This window comes from Sus scrofa, chromosome 10 (genome assembly GCF_054392235.1).
Source record: "Sus scrofa isolate SSC_HxYL_T2T_F1_AM1 chromosome 10, Sscrofa_HxYL_maternal_Yorkshire_Landrace_v2.0, whole genome shotgun sequence".
NCBI classification, from domain to species: Eukaryota; Metazoa; Chordata; class Mammalia; order Artiodactyla; family Suidae; genus Sus; species Sus scrofa.
Window position 1 is genome coordinate 9844401 of NC_139392.1, and position 19211 is coordinate 9863611.

Consider the following 19211-nt stretch of genomic DNA (forward strand, 5'->3'; position numbering starts at 1 on the left):
TTCTTGTCAACTTCCCAGACACCCTGGTGGTAGAATCCATCTTGGCTAAAAGATGCACGCACACACAGCAGAGGGCCCTGAGTCAGGCCAGGTGGGGGCTCAAGGTCAGATAAGCAAGGTGATCGGCCAGAGGAAGCCAGAAGGCCTGCCCCCATACACGTGACTTAAAGGACCTTCTCATCATGCGTGGCTCTCTTCCTCCCTCCCTCCCTTCCTTCCTGCATCTCTCTCTGTGCTTCCTTCCCCTGTCTCTCTCTCCCTTCCTTCCTTGCTTCCTTTCTTTCTTTCTCTGTCTCTCTCTGCCCCCCCCCCCAGTCCTGGTCATCAGAGTAAGTGGAAACCGCTTTACCAATTCCGCATTAAGGGAATCCCTTCAAACCCCAGACTCGTCTGTGAGGGCTTCCAGGACACGACCGCTTTCACTGTATGCTCCTGATGCGCAGAACTTCAACTTGTCTGTAACCATAGCAAACCTCTGCCTGTTCGCCTTTTTCTTGACCTCATCCTCTGAACCTAGCTTATAGTTGAGCACAGATCACAGACTTTGGTTTTTGCTGTGCATTCTCGGTTTCCAAACCAAGGCATGCATCTGATCTTGCGTTTTCCCCAAGGGGCTCCTGGCTTTAGCTTCTTCCCTTTGGTCAGCCCTATGTCTGCTCCCACCTCTTCATGAATGCCATTAGAGGGGAAGGGCCAAGGTCTTCCAGAAGAGTCCAGATTTTTGTTTGTTTGCTTCAAGTGTGCAGCCATACAAGAAAGCACCCAAGGGCCAGGTTCCTAGTTAAGATGCAAGATGGGGGAAAAAAAATAGTAGAAATTGGCACAACATTGTAAATCAACTATAATTTCTTAAAATCCAAAGAAAATAAAAAAGAAGATGGTGTTGTATGAAAGGAGAGAAGATTAGCTCTCCCCGCTGACCAGGATATGGAAGAGGCTCTCGGGCCTGACAACATGCCTGTGGTTAAGGCATGGCCACCTACTTCAAGGCATCTAGCCATTATTTTCTGAGTTAAACCATAATGGAAAAGAATATAGAAAGGAATGTGTGTATAACTGGGCCACTTTGCTCTATAGCAGAAGTTGGTACAGCACTGCGATAAAATTAAGAACCATTAAGCCTCCATGGATGGCCTGAGCTCAGGAGCCTGCCACATCTCCTCCCACGTGGGGTACGGCCACTGGTAGCCTTCAGAGCATCCAGCTCTCCAAAACAAAAGGTCAAGATTTTGATACACTACTGCTGAAAGGTCACTGAGTCCTGCTGGAGACTATAAAACAGGGTGGACTGTCCCGCTGAACTTAACGAATGGATCATTCAGACAGGCATTCACACCATTCAAAATTTACATACGGATTAAGTGCACGGCATTCGAAACTACAGGAACAATATGACTGAATCAGAGAAGAAAGAGGAAAGGCATCTTCTCAAGGTTTGCGAGATTTCATAAACCTCAGAACATTTTCAGGGCAAAAAGCTTCTAGCAAGAAGAGTCCTCTGAATTGGAAGTCCTTAGGTCCCCCCCGTCCCAGACCATGGATTCCCCCGAATAACCCCCCAAATTTTTAGCTTCTGGCTTTTATAAGCACACATACACGTCACCAATATCTCCCCCAAAGTCAAGTTGTTTAGGAGGGTTCTGATAATCAGCATGGAAAACTGAAGACTGCCACAAAGCATTTCTTCTTCTCACTGAGGAGATAATAGCTCTACCCATTATGGGCAGAGGAGGTATAAAATTCAACAAAGATGACATTCTGGAACTTCTGAAGCTGAGTCATAATAAGTCTTGAAACATTTTCTCTCTGAACATTCCCTCTGAGAATCTACCCACCATGCTGTAGGAATCCTGTGCCACAAGGAGAAGCCATATGCAGACACTCAGGTTGACTGCCCCACCTGAACCTCTAGACAATGGCCAGCACCAACTGCCAGCCATGGGAGTGGCCCATTTGGACTACCTGGTAACCACAGCCTCAGCCAACACCTGATGGCAATGGCAGAAGAGACCCCAAGTACCAAGGATCCATTCAAGCTCTTCCCAAATTCTAGTTTCACAAAATGATGAGCAAAAAACCAAAATGGATGGAGTTCCCGTCATGGCACAGTGGTTAACGAATCCGACTAGGAACCATGAGGTTGCGGGTTCGGTCCCTGCCCTTGCTCAGTGGGTTAAGGATCCGGCGTTGCTGTGAGCTGTGGTGTAGGTCGCAGACGTGGCTCGGATCCCAAGTTGCTGTGGCTGTGGTGTAGGCCAGTGGCTACAGCTCTGATTAGACCCCTAGCCTGGGAACCTCCATATGCCTTGGGAGCAGCCCTAGAAAAGGCAAAAAGACCAAAAAAAAAAAAAAAAAAAAAGGTTGTTTTAAGCCACTAAGTCCTAAGGTGAGTTTTCCCATAGCCTTATATCACTGCAATAGAATTTGTTTCCAAAGAAGGGATTCTGCCTAAAAAACGTCTGACATTGGTTTTGAGATGAAATGACAGGCACTAGCTTTTAGGGCCTTGAGGAGATGGTTTGTGAAAACTAGAAGAGACTCCAGGAGATGAGAACTTGAAGACAGAGAGGAAAATACAGGAAAAAAAGGCCACCTGAACTAAAGATGGGCAGTGAGTAAGCAAATGATTGCCTATGAAACTGGGCAGGGCCCCGAGGGCTCCTGGGCACAAAAGCCTTTCTGTGTCCCGCATCTCTTGTTCTTAGGAAATGGGCCTCATTCAGCCTCCCTGACCTTCCCTGAGTCCCAAGAGGCAGGTTCAAACAGTTGCTGATCAGGGAAGGGAGGGGATGCAGAGACCAGGGAGGAGGAGTCAAGAAACAATAATGCAGCCTAGGTCCAGGGGTCTGGTTCTTCTTCAAGAAATATCTTTGAGCTCTTCTGCAGAACTAAAACCCCCAACTAAGGAAAGATGTTCGTAGCTACCTGCTGAAGCATTCTTCATTCCAGAAAGAAGGACCACCAGAACCAGTCCTGGGCCACCAAAGACCAACACGGAAGAAAAACACAAACTTGCTATCCACCCTGATTCTTCTCTGTGGCCCTATTTTCCACTCTAGAACTATTCTCTCCAGCGTCTTAAAGGCATTAGCCTGCTGTTGCCTCCTTTGCCTGGCAAAGCAACAAAGCTATTTTTTTTCTCCTTTGCCCAAAACGCTGTCTCTGAGTTTCTGTTCAGCACCTGTGGACAAAGGCCAAGTTTCGGCAACAGTAATATTCCATATTCTACAGTAATACGGAAAGTAGAAAAGAAAGAACCCAGTAATCTTGGGGCTATGACTAAGGTTTCTCGGCAGAATGTTAAAAGTACCATCTGGCTTCTTCTGGAGGCTTATAATAAAACTCAAGACAAGAGAGATGGATTAAGGGAGACACTGTTCCATGTTTTAGCAGAATTTAGATCCAGGATTTGCTGGGCTTCAAAAGAAAATGTTTTTCATCTCTAGACGCTCTCAAAAATGAGTCTCAAAGGACGAAATGCTTAATTGTTCCAAGACAAGATCAGTTCCGAGTCTTTGTTAAGACCTCAGAAAGATTTGGGATGACGCTCCACAGAAACTCCCAGAGATACAAAGGACTATCTAAGGTTCTAAAAGCAAGCATCACAGACCCTCTCTGTTAAGCAACACAACTTTGAAGTGGCTTACGTGCAATTCTGTAGCGGCCTCCCCCAGGACTCAAGATAGAGCAGGATGTATGATGGAGAGATACAGAGGCAAGACTTTTGACTGACAGAGTAAATGTCAATAAGTCATTAGAAACAAACATGTTTCAAGAGAACAGTATTGGTAGAAGGACTGCCAGATGAGAATAAAATGGACAGAGACAATACAAAGTGAAGAGAGGTCTTTAAACTCCCAACGTCCTATGCACAGGGAACAGCCTGAGAAAGCTACTCACATGCAAGCATGGGATTTTGTTTTTTTTTAAGAATGCTGATTCAACAATGGAACCAAGACATAAAAAGGGAAGCGGCAAGAACCTAGGAGAATCATTCTGAGGTAGTGAGACTGGACCTTTATCAAGAAAATGGCACCAGGTGACCAGCTCAGTTTCAGAATTGCTATGGATCAGCGACTCCTACGTGGCTCTCATTCCCACTCCCCCTTTTTGAATGAGAGTGTTTACAGCAGTAACCCTCTCCCTTCTTAACCCAGTATATTGACTGGGGGTTGCAGGCAGGGCAGAAACACACCTTTTGAGTTCAGAGGCTTTCAGATTAAAAGAAACCATTTTCAAGGAACTGACTTTTGGGGAGCCGCATCCACCTGTGGACATGATTTACACGACAGAATCTTGACACCAATGCTTACATGGAAAGAGATTTGGGAGGTAATGAGAGTATTCTTCATTTGGGAAGGGTAAACAGAGGGCAAACTGCTGTTGATTAAAGATGGCTGGAAATCCTTTGCTACTCCTTCCTTGAAGATTCAGAGGCTTTGAAAACAAACTTATGGCTACCAAAGGGGTCAGGGGAGGGGGAGGGATGAATTGGGGGTTTGGAATTTGCATATGTGGTATATGGAATGACTGACCCAACAGGAACCTACTGTATAGCACAGGGAGCTCCACCTAGTATTCCATAATAATCTATAGGGGAAAAGAGTATGAAAAAGAATTGACCTATGTATAACTGAATCGCTTTGTTGTATAGAAGAATTTATCGTAACACTGTAAATCAACTACACTTCAATACATTTTTTTAAGTTTTTTTTGAACCCTCATAATATATACACTTCAAAAAAATAATAACAATGACAATAATAATTTGGACTAGGAGGCAATGAAACCCCTAACATTAGTTAAAGATAAGCCCCACCACGCGGGTAAGGGAATCTTTCCTCACACTACACTGCAAAAAGTAAAAATTACTAAAATTTAAAGTTTCCTACTAGTCTGACAGATGAAAGTGTAAATCATTGCTAGGTAGAAGAAAATAACCAAGAAGAATCAAGAAAAAAAATAGCTAATATCCTCCTGCCCCAGATGCAATAGGGCCCTGTCATCCAGAAAGATTTTACACTTTTGCTACAGAGAAATTTGGGCAAGGCTAAAAAAATATATATATATATAGTTCTCCTGAAACCATAAACCTCTGACTGAAACTGGAACCCAGGTGCTGAGCCTCTAACCCAGTCAAGGCTCAGACTGGGACTCAAACCCACGAGCCAGGACTCAAATCCGGCCAAAACCCAGATTGGGACTTGAACACACTGTTTTTTGTTTTTTTTTTTTTTTGTCTTTTGTCTTTTTGTCTGTTGTTGTTGTTGATGTTGTTGTTGCTGTTGTTGCTATTTCTTGGGCCGCTCCCGCGGCATATGGAGGTCCCCAGGCTAGGGGTCCAATCGGAGCTATAGCCACCGGCCTACACCAGAGCCACAGCAACGCGGGATCCGAGCCGCGTCTGCAACCTACACCACAGCTCACGGCAACGCCGGATCGTTAACCCACTGAGCAAGGGCAGGGACCGAACCCACAACCTCATGGTTCCTAGTCGGATTCGTTAACCACTGCGCCACGACGGGAACTCCATGAACACACTGTTTTTTAATGAGTATCACACACCCGGTCCCAGGATTGACTGAAGCTTGGGTTCTTTATGTCTCAGCACAGGTGGAATTCAGCCAGAGGCAAAGTGATAGGAAGGAAGTCGATTTATTAGGAGATAGACAAAGTGTGGGCCATCTCAAAAGGTGAGAGAGCAGCTCTGGGAGAAGAAACACACTCCACAGACAGGTGCGGGCTGTCTCAGAAGGCAAGAGATGAGAGGGCAAGGGACCCTGAAATATAGGGTGATGAATCTGTACATGCTGGGCAAATTCATTGGCTGAGTGGGAGGATTAGCCCAACAATTTCTGGGCAGGGGTGGGGTTTTACTGGGGTTGGGCCACCGCCCACTTTTTGGCCTTTTATGGTTGGCCTCAGAACAACTGTCAGGTTGACTGTGGGCATGTCATTCAGCTACTGTGTTCGGTGAGCTGATGCTGAAGCTTAAGGCCCACTGGAAGTCAGATCATCCGCCGTATTGGACTTAGTTGGTTCTAACCAGTTTTTGTCATATCCTAGGATTATGTCATTCTTTTCAGGGGTTTGCCATGCCCCTTTCTCTCCCTTTTCACTCCCAGACGAAGGTGTCTAATTACAGCTATACTCTTACTTCCCCAGGGTGAAAAACGTTAGCCCTCCTCAAAAAATAAGGTGCTTCTTCATTTTGCACGATGATATGTAATAGACTTACTGGCATTACTCATGTCTTAGAATTCATTCTGCATATAACTCACTGCACCCAAATTCAATTTGTCTACAACATTTCGAGGGCACTGTTATTCCACAGAATGGGGTACACTGTCACTTGTGCATGGAGATCTAAAAGGTTTTGAGGTTACCTGCCTCTTCTCTGGGGAGATGTGTGATGAAATGGGCAGTCCCTCTGTGCTGCTGAATGAGAGGGGTCCCTCTGGGTGTCACTGTGAGCCTTTCCTTCGCTTTTAGGGGAAATAGCGCTGGGCACTGATTCAGATCTATGTAAACCTCTCCACTTGGGAGAAGAAAGTTTTTAGAGGGCAGCAGATTCGTCTTTACTTTCCTCTCTCCTCTACCAGACTAATAACTTGAGGGAAACAGCTTTCTTCCTTGGGTCTCCATTATACAGCACAGTGCATGCTATGGGACTGGTACTCAATAAATATTAGCTGAAATGAAAGGAGTCCCTTGTGTGCCTGTTCCAGAATATCTCTTCCCTGTTCACCCCCACCCACTTGTTTGTGGCCACAGAGGAAGTCAGATTCTAAAAACTCTCACCTAAAGTGCCCCATGGCATCTACGAGCCCCATAACCTCTCCGGGGCATCTGCTTCACTTGTCGTCGTGTTCATTGTCTCCAGTCCACCTTCCTACCTGCTCAAACATCCTCCCACAAGGCCTCTGTATTTGCTGTTCCCTCCACCTGCTCTTTTCTCAGACTTGTGTGAGGTCGGCTTCTTCATCTCCTTCGGGCCTGTACTCAGAAGTTACTTTCCCATGAATGCCTTCCTTGTCCATCTGATCTAAATTTCACCCTCCCAAACATTTCCTACCCCTTTCCCTTCCTTCTGCTTCTCTTCCCAGCAATTACCATTATCTTACATCCTATATGTTTACCTACTCATGTTTCATATTATTCACTCTCTCTCCACTAGAATTTAGGCCCCATGAGCCCAGGGACCTTTATCTGTTTTATCTGTTTCAATCAGAAGTCTCTGGTATTTCATAGCATCTCAATATAAGTTTGATGAATGAATGAATGAGTGAATGAATTTAGAGCAGGCCGACTTCCAATGCATGGACTATTTTTCAATGGTAATTTTTGGTATAGGTGGGTACAGAGGGAGGGAAGACTGGGCAGAAGATTTATTAATGTGTGTTTCTTCCAAGATCCTGATCTCCTCCTCAGCCTGTTAAAGTGTCTGGATTCTATGTAGGTGCAATAGATAAAATAGATTAAGATAGGCACTTTTCCATTTTATGGATATAAATATCTTAATTATCTTGAGAGGAATGTATAAAGCCATCACCACGGATAACGGTGATCGCTGGCAGGTCCTAACTCTGGCTGTCATCTCATTGGCAAGTTCCCAAATAGAGCATAATGATTTGCTACTAATTCAAACCAAACTAATAACAATCCATGATTTTGCCTGATGTGTTTAAAGAAGTGAGATGGCTTCTATAGGATCTATTAAACTTACTGACAATATTTAATCAAAAAGCTAAATGTTTTGACCCTAATGATGCTTACTTGAAATATGACACGGTAATAGGGAGAATGAATATCATATTTTACAAACTTATAGGGAAAGCAATTCTCCATAACCTCTTAGTATTTTAGCACCCAAACTGTCAGAATGTTCTTATTAAAGTCTAACAAAGATATTTTCTGTTTTAATGTTGACATCGTTAATGAAACACAGAAAATAAAAGGAGTCAGTCATCATGTTACTGAGAATGTGACAAGCAAGTTAAATATTTTTCTAACTTGCAAAGACAATGAAAAATAGTTATTTTCCTGATTTGCTTCCCATATCTTTTCTGGTTGACCTCCTCTTTGAATCTCTTTCCCATGCGTATTTCTGCTGACTCTCTCTCTCCCTACCTATATCAGCCCCCTGGGTTGGCGCTAAGTATAGAATTGGCAAGAAACTCTAGTATTAGATGGTTGTGGATAAATAGAAAATTTGGAGTCTTACACATGGGATATGCAGGGAAATCAATCAATTTCATTAAGCATCAATTTTCTTATCTGTACAATTGGGACTTAAAGAATGCTTAATTCATAGAGCATTTAACAGGCTTTAAGCACCAGGTGGATGATAACTGTTAATATAAATAATAGCACAGAGAGAGAAATTCATCACAAAGATTAAAAATATGGCCCTGCAGTTTGTCATAATTGGATTCCAATCCTGATTCTGGGACAAACTAGTTTTGGAGCCTTGAAAAGCTACATCATTGCTCTGAGTCTCAGTTTAGTTATATGTAAGAGAGAGAATTTTGTGAGCATTTAATAAAATTCATCCCTAGAAAATGAAATGAAATGAAATAACATCACCGTGACATGTTAAACACTCTTTAAAGAGTTGATATGGGAGTTCCCGTCGTGGCTCAGTGGTTAACGAATCCGACTAGGAACCATGAGGTTGTGGGTTCGATCCCTGGCCTTGCTCAGTGGGTTAAGGATCTGGCGTGGCCATGAGCTGTGGTGTAGGTCGCAGACGCAGCTCAGATCCCGCGTTGCTGTGGCTCTGGCGTAGGCCGGTAGCTACAGCTCTGATTCAACCCCTAGCCTGGGAACCTCCATATGCCATGGGAACGGCCCTAGAAAAGGCAAAAAGACCAAAAAAATAAAAATAAATTAAAAAAAAAATGAAGAGTTGATATTATTAAAACTGTTAATAAACCCATTTCTAGGTCCAGCCTGGTAAATATACTTTGGCTTTGTTGTCACCAAGCTAAGTCACCTTGAGGCCTTCAACCTTTATGAATTGATACCTGCTACTTCAACGTGTCTGGAGTATTTTTTTGACACTCATAACACTTTTAGAAAGTATTTAGAGAAATGAGTCTCTAAAATAATTCCACTGCAAAGGTCCAGTAGATGGGGTGCAGTTAATATTTCACCCAAAAGTTCAAAATCCTTTTCATTTTACCAAAAGTTGCAGTGACCCTGCTTCCACAAACCTGTCTCTAGAAAGCCTCCATCTTCAGCATAGTCCTAGTGTCATAAGAGTCAGCAAGAATTTATTCAGAACGTACTATGTGCCAGACCCCGTGCAAAGCATTTTACCAATATTAATGGTTTGACTTCTCCCCTCAACCCATACAGTGAATATATTCCCAACCTCATCTTAAATGTGTGGACATGAGAAACAGAGAGTTGTGATTGGACCACAGTTCCACCACTGGTGAATGGCCAAGGGAAGGAATGAAGCCAGGCAGTGTCTTCTTCTGGATCCTGGGCTCTGAATCCCTCTGTTAAACTTCTTAATGCAAACACCGACAGTTCTAAGGCCTGCATTCAGCTTGGCCATCTTCGCGGTCTGAAGTGACCGGGTAACTGCCAGCTCTACACTCCGCACTGGCCTCAGAGACTGGAGCTATAATTAGTCATGCTTTTGCCACACCGTCATTCAAATCAATATGACTGGGCCATCAGTCGCATGATACTCAATTCTGATTCTCATCATCAAGATCTGCACGAAGAAACTCTAAGTCCAGGAGTGCCCGTTGTGGCTCAGCGGTAACCAGCCCAACTAGTATCTATGAGGACTCGGATTCGATCCCTGGCCTTGCTCAGTGGGTTAAGTGCCACTTGTTGCGGTGAGTTGCGGTGTAGGTTGCAGATGTGGCTCGGGTCCTGCATTGCTGTGGCTGTGGCTGCGGCTGTGGCCAGCAGCAGTAGCTCTGATTCGACCCCTAGCCTGGGAACTTCCATATGCTGCAGGTGTGGCCCTAAAAGACAAAAAAAAAAAAAAAAAAAAAAAAAAAAGACAAAAAAAAAAAAAAGAAAAAGGAAAAGAAACTCTAAGTTAGTTCATTCAAACCAACCGCTATCCCTTCTGCTCGTATTAGATAAGGATGAAGCAATCTTCCAAAGCAAGACAAGGAATCGCACAAAAAAAGCATGCAAAGGGGAAAAAAACACACACTTTGGCCTCAAGAATCTGCATTATGTCATGTGGGGATAAGATAGGTGTGGGGCCTTAAGAACAGAGATTTCCCATAAAACAGTGCAAGATAATTTCTCCAATTTCAGGACTACAAGAGAAGAGAAAAAAAAAAAAAAAAAAGCACCACTGCAGTCTGTGTTAATGAAACTAAAAGCATCATTCACTATTGGGCACAAACTGAATTCAAACCAGGTTTTGCACAAGCCAATTTGAAGGGAGCCACATCCTAATGGTTTCACGGGGCACTTAGAGACTTCGTTTTGTTTTGCCATAGCGAGAAACCGTGTAGTTAGAACTAAATTGAGCAGATTCAAAATGTTGTGTCACTCTGACTCCAAGAATCAGTGAAAATGCTTCAGATCCTTGCTGTGAAAAGAGCCAGTAATGGCCCATGTACATGTCTGAATCCTTCTCTGGATCTGCCCTAAAGACAGAATGCTAACCTCCAAAATCAAATGAAAAGATAGAAAGTAAAAAACTAAATAGGCTTGGTTACATTTCTTTTGCATTTGACGGTAGAGTCCTTGTAATGTCATTTAGTCCTGTGACATAAAGGCACAGTACATGTTTAAGTGTGAACTCCATGTTTTTCTTGTAGCTTGACTGGCTTTGATTTACCTGGGAGAGAATGGCCCTTGAGTAAACATCATATGGTTTTAAACATAACAGAAGCATTAGTTGAAACAAAGCTTGATGGAAAGTAACTGTCGGTTTAAGGATTAATTACATTTTGTGTCATAACGGAACTTCTCAGCCAGGGATGTAAACACCACGACTGAGCCCCAGCTCACTCTTCTGGTGTCTTCTTGCCCCTACAACTGGTGTGAGAGGAACTGTTGGGCTCTGAGGTCAGTTAGATCATTTATTCACAAACATTTACTGGGAAAATATGATGTGCCAATTACAGGAGTAGGTACTGGAGCTACAGTAAGATGAATACGAAGAGGAAGGAAAGCATAAATGCTGTTCCATCCCCTTGAGAAGCTCACAGTCTAATAAAAACAGACACAAACGTAATTATACTACGGTAGATGTGACGGATCAGAAGTATGGGTCACATTGGGTGAAAGTCCTTCTAGAAATCCCCCAGACGGCTCACCATCAAACTCTATCCCAAACCAGGTCTCCACTAGTGTGCCTTAGCTTCATGACTGGCTTTATCCGCCACCCAGTAATATAGGGGCCATCTTCAATATCTTTTTTTTTTTTTTTTTGGTCTTTAAGGCTGCACCTGTAGCATATGGAGGTTCCCAGGCTAGGGGTCGAATCGAAGCTACAGCTGCCAGCCTACACCACAGCCACAGCCACATGGGGACCCGGGCCATGTCTGCGACCTACACCACAGCTCACAGCAACGCTGGATCCTTAACCCACTGAGCAAGGCCAGGGATTGAACCTGCAACCTCATGGTTCCTAGTCGGATTTGTTTCCTCTGTGCCACGATGGGCACTCCTACCATATCGAGTCTTAAATATGAGTTATTTCATCGCCATTATCACAACCCAAGTTCAATCTGTCAGTATCTCTAGCCTGAACTAAAAAATCTCAACATCGCTGATCATAAGAGAAATGCAAATCAAAACAACCATGAGATACCACCTCACACCAGTCAGAATGGCCATCATTAATAAGTCCACAAATAACAAATGTTGGAGGGGTTGTGGAGAAAAGGGAACCCTCCTGCACTGTTGGTGGGAATGTAAACTGGTACAGGCACTACGGAGAACAGTTTGGAGATACCTTAGAAATCTATACATAGAACTTCCATATTACCCCACAATTCCACTCTTGGGCATATATCCGGACAAAACTCTACTTAAAAGAGACACATGCACCCGCATGTTCATTGCAGCACTATTCACAATAGCCAGGACATGGAAACAACCCAAATGTCCACCGACAGATAACTGGATTAGGAAGATGTGGTATATATACACAATGGAATACTACTCAGCCATAAAAAAGAATGACATAATGCCATTTGCAGCAACTAGATGGAACTAGAGAATCACACTGAGTGAAATGAACCAGAAAGACAAAGACAAATACCATATGATATCACTTATAACTGGAATCTAATATCCAGCACAAATGAACATTTTCTCAGAAAAGAAAATCATGGACTTGGAGAAAAGACTTGTGGCTGCCTGATGGGAGGGGGAGGGGGACGGAGTGGGAGGGATCGGGAGCTTGGGCTTATCAGACACAACTCAGAATAGATTTACAAGGAGATCCTGCTGAGTAGCACTGAGAACTTTGTCTAGATACTCATGTTGCAACAGAACAAAGGGTGGGGGAAAAATATAATGTATACATGTAAGGATAACTTGATCCCCTTGCTGTACAGTGGGAAAATAAAATAAAATAAAAATCAAGCATCTTCCACTCAGCTCACCAGCAAACCCCCTCTTCATACAGTGGCCAATGTGAATTTCTTAAAAAAAAAAGAGAGAGATTATATCTTCTCTATCTCGTCTCTATTTCCACTCCTCCTGGGATAAAGAGAAACCTAACAGGCTGATGAAGTTCTTCCGAGTCTTGCCCCTGCTTCCTTCTCCTGCCTCACCCTGTATCTCATTCCCGAAACCAATGCTCCCACTGAGCCTAGTCTTTCCTCGGTCCCTTCATAGATCCTGATACAGGGTTCAGGACATGCTACCCCCAAATACGGTGCCTCGGCACATTGACTATTTTCAGCCCTGAAGGCGTTTGAGGAAATGGTAGAAGCAAGAAGGCCCCCTGCCCTCCCTTGCCCTTCTCCCCTGGAGCAGGTCTTCCTCAGGCGACAGGTGCCCTCTCTCTACCCAGAGGAAAGGACCATCCCTGTCTCCGAGAGAGAGAAGGATACCAAGAGGAATCCAACCAATCACGGCTCGCCAGTGACTAGCCTGGCTCCCATATCTTCTCTGCGCCCTCACTTCTTCCCACGACTTTCTTCCACTCTTCAGCAAACCCAGCACAAACCCATTCAGGTCTGACTCTCTCTTCGGGTCTGCATGTCCTCATGAACGTTCTCGTGTCACACAAAACGTAGGTTAAATCAGTGTGTGTGCCTTTCTCCGGTGAATCTGTGTTTAATTTTCAGACCCATCCAGGGACCCCAAGAGTATCAAGGAAACATTTTCCTCTCCTGCAATCCCAAATTTCTTCCCGACCCTGCGTTTTGGTAGACGCCGTGACACACCTGCCAGTGAGTCATTGTTCTCACCTGGTTAATGGGTCTTCACATTTCAGCTCAGGAAGACTTCCTTGGTGTACGTCTCTCCGAGGCTCCCTTACTAGGTCAGATTCTCCTACCACAGGCTAATCGAGGTGCTCTCTTTCTCTCTTCGTGGCACCTGTCACAGTTGTCATTTTACTTTTGTTTGTGGGAATATCTGATTGATGTCAACCTCTGCCCTTAGACTGTAAGCGCCACAAGGGCAGGGACCCTATCTATTTCTGCTTCTCAAAACTATTGGTTAACACAATGAGCCTAAAAGGGACAGATATTTAATCGAATTCATGGAATAAATGAAACAGAATAAAGAGTGGGAAAGTGGTGGGATAATGTTACAGAAGAGGCGTCAGCTGTGTTGGGTCTTGAAAACTGTATAATCAATCATTAGGCAGAAGGAACACAGGAGCAGAGAGACAAAGAAAAGAAACAGCCGGGCATCGCTCGGCCTAAGCGAAGCGGTGGGTGTGAGCTGCCTGGGGGAGGGGAAGAGCTGAGCGTCAGAAACGAGGCTGGAGAGATTCCGAGACTAAACCACAGAGGGCCTTTTGTGCTCTGCAAAGCAATTTGGACTTTTGCCATGGGAAATCACTGAAGGGTTGTAAAAAAGGGCGTAAAATGATCATCAGATTTGCATTTTAGAAAAATCGCTCTCGAGGTAGTGTGAAGGATGTCCTTGCCAGGGGGATGCGGAAGGCAGGGTGACCAGTCCGAAGGCCACGGGACAAGCCGACGTGAGCGAGGCAGGAGCCACAGGCCAAGGCGGCCGCAGGGGAGGAAGCGGAGGGGGCCGTTTCAAAAGACGTCCAAGAGATGAAAGTGATTGGCCATGGAGAGGAAGGTCAAAGAAAAAGTCAACGTGCCTCACCCTGGTCTCTGGGCATGCGCGAGACGAGGGGCGTCGTTACGCACGCGTGGGAATCCAAAACACAAAGTGTGTGTGGATGGGAGAATGTGTTTCCAAACCTAGAGGGACTTAACATCGGGAGTCTTGGGCCAGGATCATGTGTCCTCCAAACCCCTCCTCCCCCTCCTCCCTCTCCCCCTCCCCCTCCTCTGTCCTCAGTACTGTTTCAGGTGAATACACAACCACCTGCCAGTGGCCACACGGGTCCAGCCTCTCTATGTTCATATGAGGGACCACATTCTTGATAAAAGAAGAGGAGCCAGAGTGTGCAGCCTCTGCATTTGCTTTACAAAATGCTTATGTTAACTTACAGTTCCCAGAGGGGAAACGTTGGGGGAGGGTAAATTAGTAGGTTGGGATTAATATCTACGCACTACTATATATAAAATAGGGAAGGAACAAGCACTGTAGAGCAGACTGTGCAGCACAGAGAAATCTACTTAATATTGTGTCAATGGGAAAAGAATCTGAAAAGGAATGGATGAATGTGGGTATATATAGATAACACACACAACTGATTCACTTTGCTGTACACCTGAAATTATCACAACATTTCAAGTCAGAGATCCTCCAACAACTTTTTTTTAAAGGGGAAAACGAAAGAAACGAAATGCTTGTGTTGCATTTCTTCTTAGATACCTAGCAGCTGGGTTAGGTTTAACTGGGCACGTGAGACAATCCCTTAAATGATGACAGGAAAACACTACAGAAGGAGTGAAAGGATCAATGAAGCAGATAGGCCAGGTAAGCATTCCACTAAGACCACTTATTCGGGGCGGGGGGAAGGGAGGAGCGGAATACTTTTTTAATCCATGGTACACTGCAGTCGCATTTAAGAGTTGACTTTATGGCCTGAATAATATAGACTTTCAAGTAGGGAAATCCAGTAGGCAGTCTGGACCAACAATGGAGAACTGAGCCCTACTAGCAGATACCCAGTAGTTAAAACCATGGCAATAGAATCAGAAAGCACTCTGAAGACAGACATAGGTTTGTATACCGACCCCTCTTGTTATATTTTAAGGGATTCTGCGTAAGTTAAATCTATGAGCCTGCGTTATATAAGCCGGGTAATAATACCTGTGTTAATTAAGGCAACTCCAGCTGCCATAAAACTGCATCTCTGTAACTCAGTCGCTTATTTATTTGCTCAAAGAAATGTCCCACTAACATGAAGTCCAACTGATGGTTGAGCAAGACCATCACTCCTCCACCCAGCGGCTCTTTCGCCTGTAGGATCTTGAAGTCCTTTGTGTCCAGCCTTTTCCCTTCTATGGCCCATGGTGGAAAGGGCACGCACGTCCTTCTTCACGTAAGCCTGGGAGTTACACGCACATTTCAGTATCGAGAACAATCCTTCGGCCCCAACAAATGCAAAGGGGTCTAGGAAATATGGAACTCACCTGGCAATCATTTCTCAGTAGAAATGCTATATGATGGAAATGGTACATGACTCATGGGGAACAGCAACCTCAAACATGATCTCCCCTGCTTGGTGCAAGGATGAAAGGTGCAAATGGATGGATAATATATGCCTGAGAGTATATCATGTCTAAGCGACTTTAGATAACGCTAAGTCCTACCATCGTCTCTGTGAGCTCCTCCTCCTTCTCCATCCTAAATACACCTCTCCTGTCTTCCAAATAAGCCTTCTATTTTCCCATTCCTATGTCTTTATTTATATTCTCATCTTTAGGTACAAAACCCTACACTCATGTCTTCTCTTTGCTGCCAATTTCACCTCCACTTATTTTTTATTTTTATTTTTTTGGCCACACCCATGGCACATGGAAGTTCCTGGGCCAGGGACGGAATGCAAGCCACAGCTGCGACCTACTCCATCACACCTGTGGCAATGCCAGATCCTTAACCCACTGCGCCATGGCAGGAACTCCAACCTCTACCTGTTTTTAAAGACCGATCTCAAAGCAATCTCCTGGAGTCAGCTTTTCCTAATTCTTCATGGCCAGATTAAACACCTTTGGACAACCATCACTGTGTTTAAGACTGTTCATGTAGCCCTTTCACCAGATAGCCGTGCAGTGTTTTAACGATACCTGCATGTCCTTACACCCTCACACCGCACATAAAAATAAACTCAAAATGGCTTAAGGACTTAAGCATAAGACGTGACACCATAAAACTCCTAGAAGAGCTCATAGACAATATATTCTCTGACATAAATTGTACCAATGTTGTCTTAGGTTAGTCTCCCAAGGCAATATAAATAAAAGCAAGAATAAACAAAGGGGACCTAATCAAACTTAGAAGCTTTTGTGCAGCAAAGGAAACTATAAACAGAATGAAAAGATGACCTATAGAATGGGAGAAAATATTTGCAAATGATGCGACCAACAAGGGCTTAATCTCCAAAACAGAGAAACAGCTCATACAACCCACCACCACCACCAAAAAACCCAATCTAAAAAATGGGCAGAAGGGAGTTCCCGTCGTGGCTCAGTGGTTAACGAATCCAACTAGGAACCATGAGGTTGCAGGTTCGATCCGTGGCCTTGCTCAGTGGGTTAAGGATCTGGCATTGCCGTGAGCTGTGGTGTAGATTGCAGACGCAGCTCAGATCCTGAGTTTCTGTAGCTCTGGCGTAGGCCGGTGGCTACAGTTCCAGTTGGACCCTTGGCCTGGGAACCTCCACATGCCACAGGAGCGGCCCAAGAAATAGCAAAAAGACAAAAAAAAAAAAAAAAAAGGCAGAAGACCTAAATATATATTTCTCCAAGGAAGAAACAACAACCAAAAAAATGGCCAATAGGTACATGAAAAAATCCTCAACATTGTTAATTATTATATTAGAGAAGTACAAATCAAAACTATAATAAGGTACCACCTCGCACCAGTCAAAATGGTCATCATTAATAAGTCCACAAATAACAAATGCTGGAGCAGGTGTGAAGGAGAGTTCCTTTTTCTTCTCCTTCACTGTTGGTGGGAATATACGTTGGTACAGCCACCATGGAAAACAGTATGGCAGCTCCTCATAAAACTAATGATAGAGTTACCATATGGCCCAGTAATCCCACTCCTGGGCATATATCCAGACAAAACTGTAATTCAATAAGATAAACACACCCTATGATCACAGCAGCAGCATTCACAATATTCAAGACATGGAAACCGCCTAAATGTCCATCAACAGATGAATACAGAAGATGTGGTACAGATACACAATGGACCACTACTCAGCCATGAAAAAGAATGATATAATGCCATTTGCAGCAACATGGATGCCACGAGACATTATCATACTAAGTGAAGCACACCAGAAAAAGAAAGACTAAGATCCTACGATGTCACTTACATGTGGAATCTAAAATATCACACAAATGAACTTATCTACAAAACAGAAACAGATGCACAGACATAGAGAACAGACTTGTGGCTGCCAAGGGGAAGATGGTTAGGGGAGGGATGGGGTGGGGGGCTGGTGTGAGCAGATGTAAAAGCTGTTATACACGGAGGGGATAAACAGCAAGGTCCTCCTGGACAGCACAGAGAGCCAGATTCAACATCCTAAGATGAACCATAATGGAAAAGAATATTTTTTCAAGCATCTGCACATGCAGAACTGAATCACTTTGGTGTATCGCAGAAATTAAGACAACAGTGTCCATCAACTACACCTCAATAACAAACAATAAAAATAAATTTTCAAAACCATGATAAATGTGCTTACCCTTCCTGACCCCCTCCCAGCCTAGGCTGTAACCTCCCTGAAGACGGCAGCTGCATGCATCGCCTCTTGTTCCAAGGGATTAAAAGAATAAATGGAATTTAGACTTTAATTCAAAAGGCCATCACTTAGAGATCTGGAGAGCGCTCACCAAGAATCAAAAGGTGACTATTTATTCAGGCAGCTCTAGAAAGGGGGGGTTTGGGGCAGAAGCAGTTTGTCTCAAGCACTTACACGCACAGGTGATGCCTACCTGCATTCCTGAGAAACGGCTCCCTTTCTTTATTTCACTTCGTATATCCGTGAGGAGGCATGTGTGGTCAGACTTGCTCGTGAAGAAAGCATGTACTTAACGAACAATAAAGCAACACATCTTTAAATATTATGATAACTAAGAAAAACAAACAGTTCTGAAGAGGCTTCTCGAAGGACGCTCCCCATGCAGGAGTCGAGGCGGTGATGTGGCAATTCTCTGGGTAATGTGATAAATGGCAACAACCACACCATTTAAATCCATCCATCAGGTGAACTCACCACCGTGGGCAGATGCCAAGTCACTTTGCTCTTTGTAGACAGAGCCACTGCCTGAGAAGAAGAGGAGGAGGGGAGAGGGGAGGGGGGGGGGAGGGAGGAAGAGGAAAAAGAAAAACGAAACACCTGGGAGTCCTTGGACTTAGGTCGTCCACTGAAAAGGCCTTTATTTTCCTTTTCCCAACAACTACCCTGAAAAAAGTAGGCAAGGCATGGAAAGGAGACACTTTCAGCAAATAATCTAATTCCACGCACCTAGCCAAAGGCTGGGTGTCCCTTGAGTTGTACCCAGCCTCTGTGTCGGGAGACTGGCATATGGTCCCTACGAATGCTGTTCTTCCCACACCCGTGCTCCGAGATGGCCCCAGAATGCCTGGAAGAGGCTGACACAGTTCTGCTGCCTTCCCCGTGCCCCAGCTGAGAGACCAGAGACCCGCCCAGGGATCCACTCCACGTTCAAATTCACACCCACCTCTGAGGGCGGCCCAAAGCCTAGCTACATCCCTGTGCACTGGCTCTTTGACCAAAGCCCGCCCGTTGTCCCTCCCAGTGCTCGCGGGCTATGAGAACATCAGGACCCTGCGGGCGGGGACACGGTGGGATTCCGCGTCTGTAAGGCACCCCCTGGCTACACCAGTGCCGCAGATTTGGGCTTCCTGGGGGC

At 44.6% G+C, this 19211-nt stretch overlaps 1 protein-coding gene and 1 non-coding gene across 20 annotated transcripts in view; one reads left to right on the forward strand and one right to left on the reverse strand.

Moving 5' to 3' along the window:
• ESRRG (estrogen related receptor gamma) overlaps positions 1-19211 on the reverse strand; it is a 663361-nt gene that overhangs the window by 631186 nt on the left and 12964 nt on the right. The gene's annotated exons all lie outside the window — the stretch shown is intronic.
• On the forward strand, positions 881-1009 carry LOC146398784 (U6atac minor spliceosomal RNA). The gene has a single exon (XR_014818771.1). It is a non-coding gene; the product is annotated as a U6atac minor spliceosomal RNA (small nuclear RNA).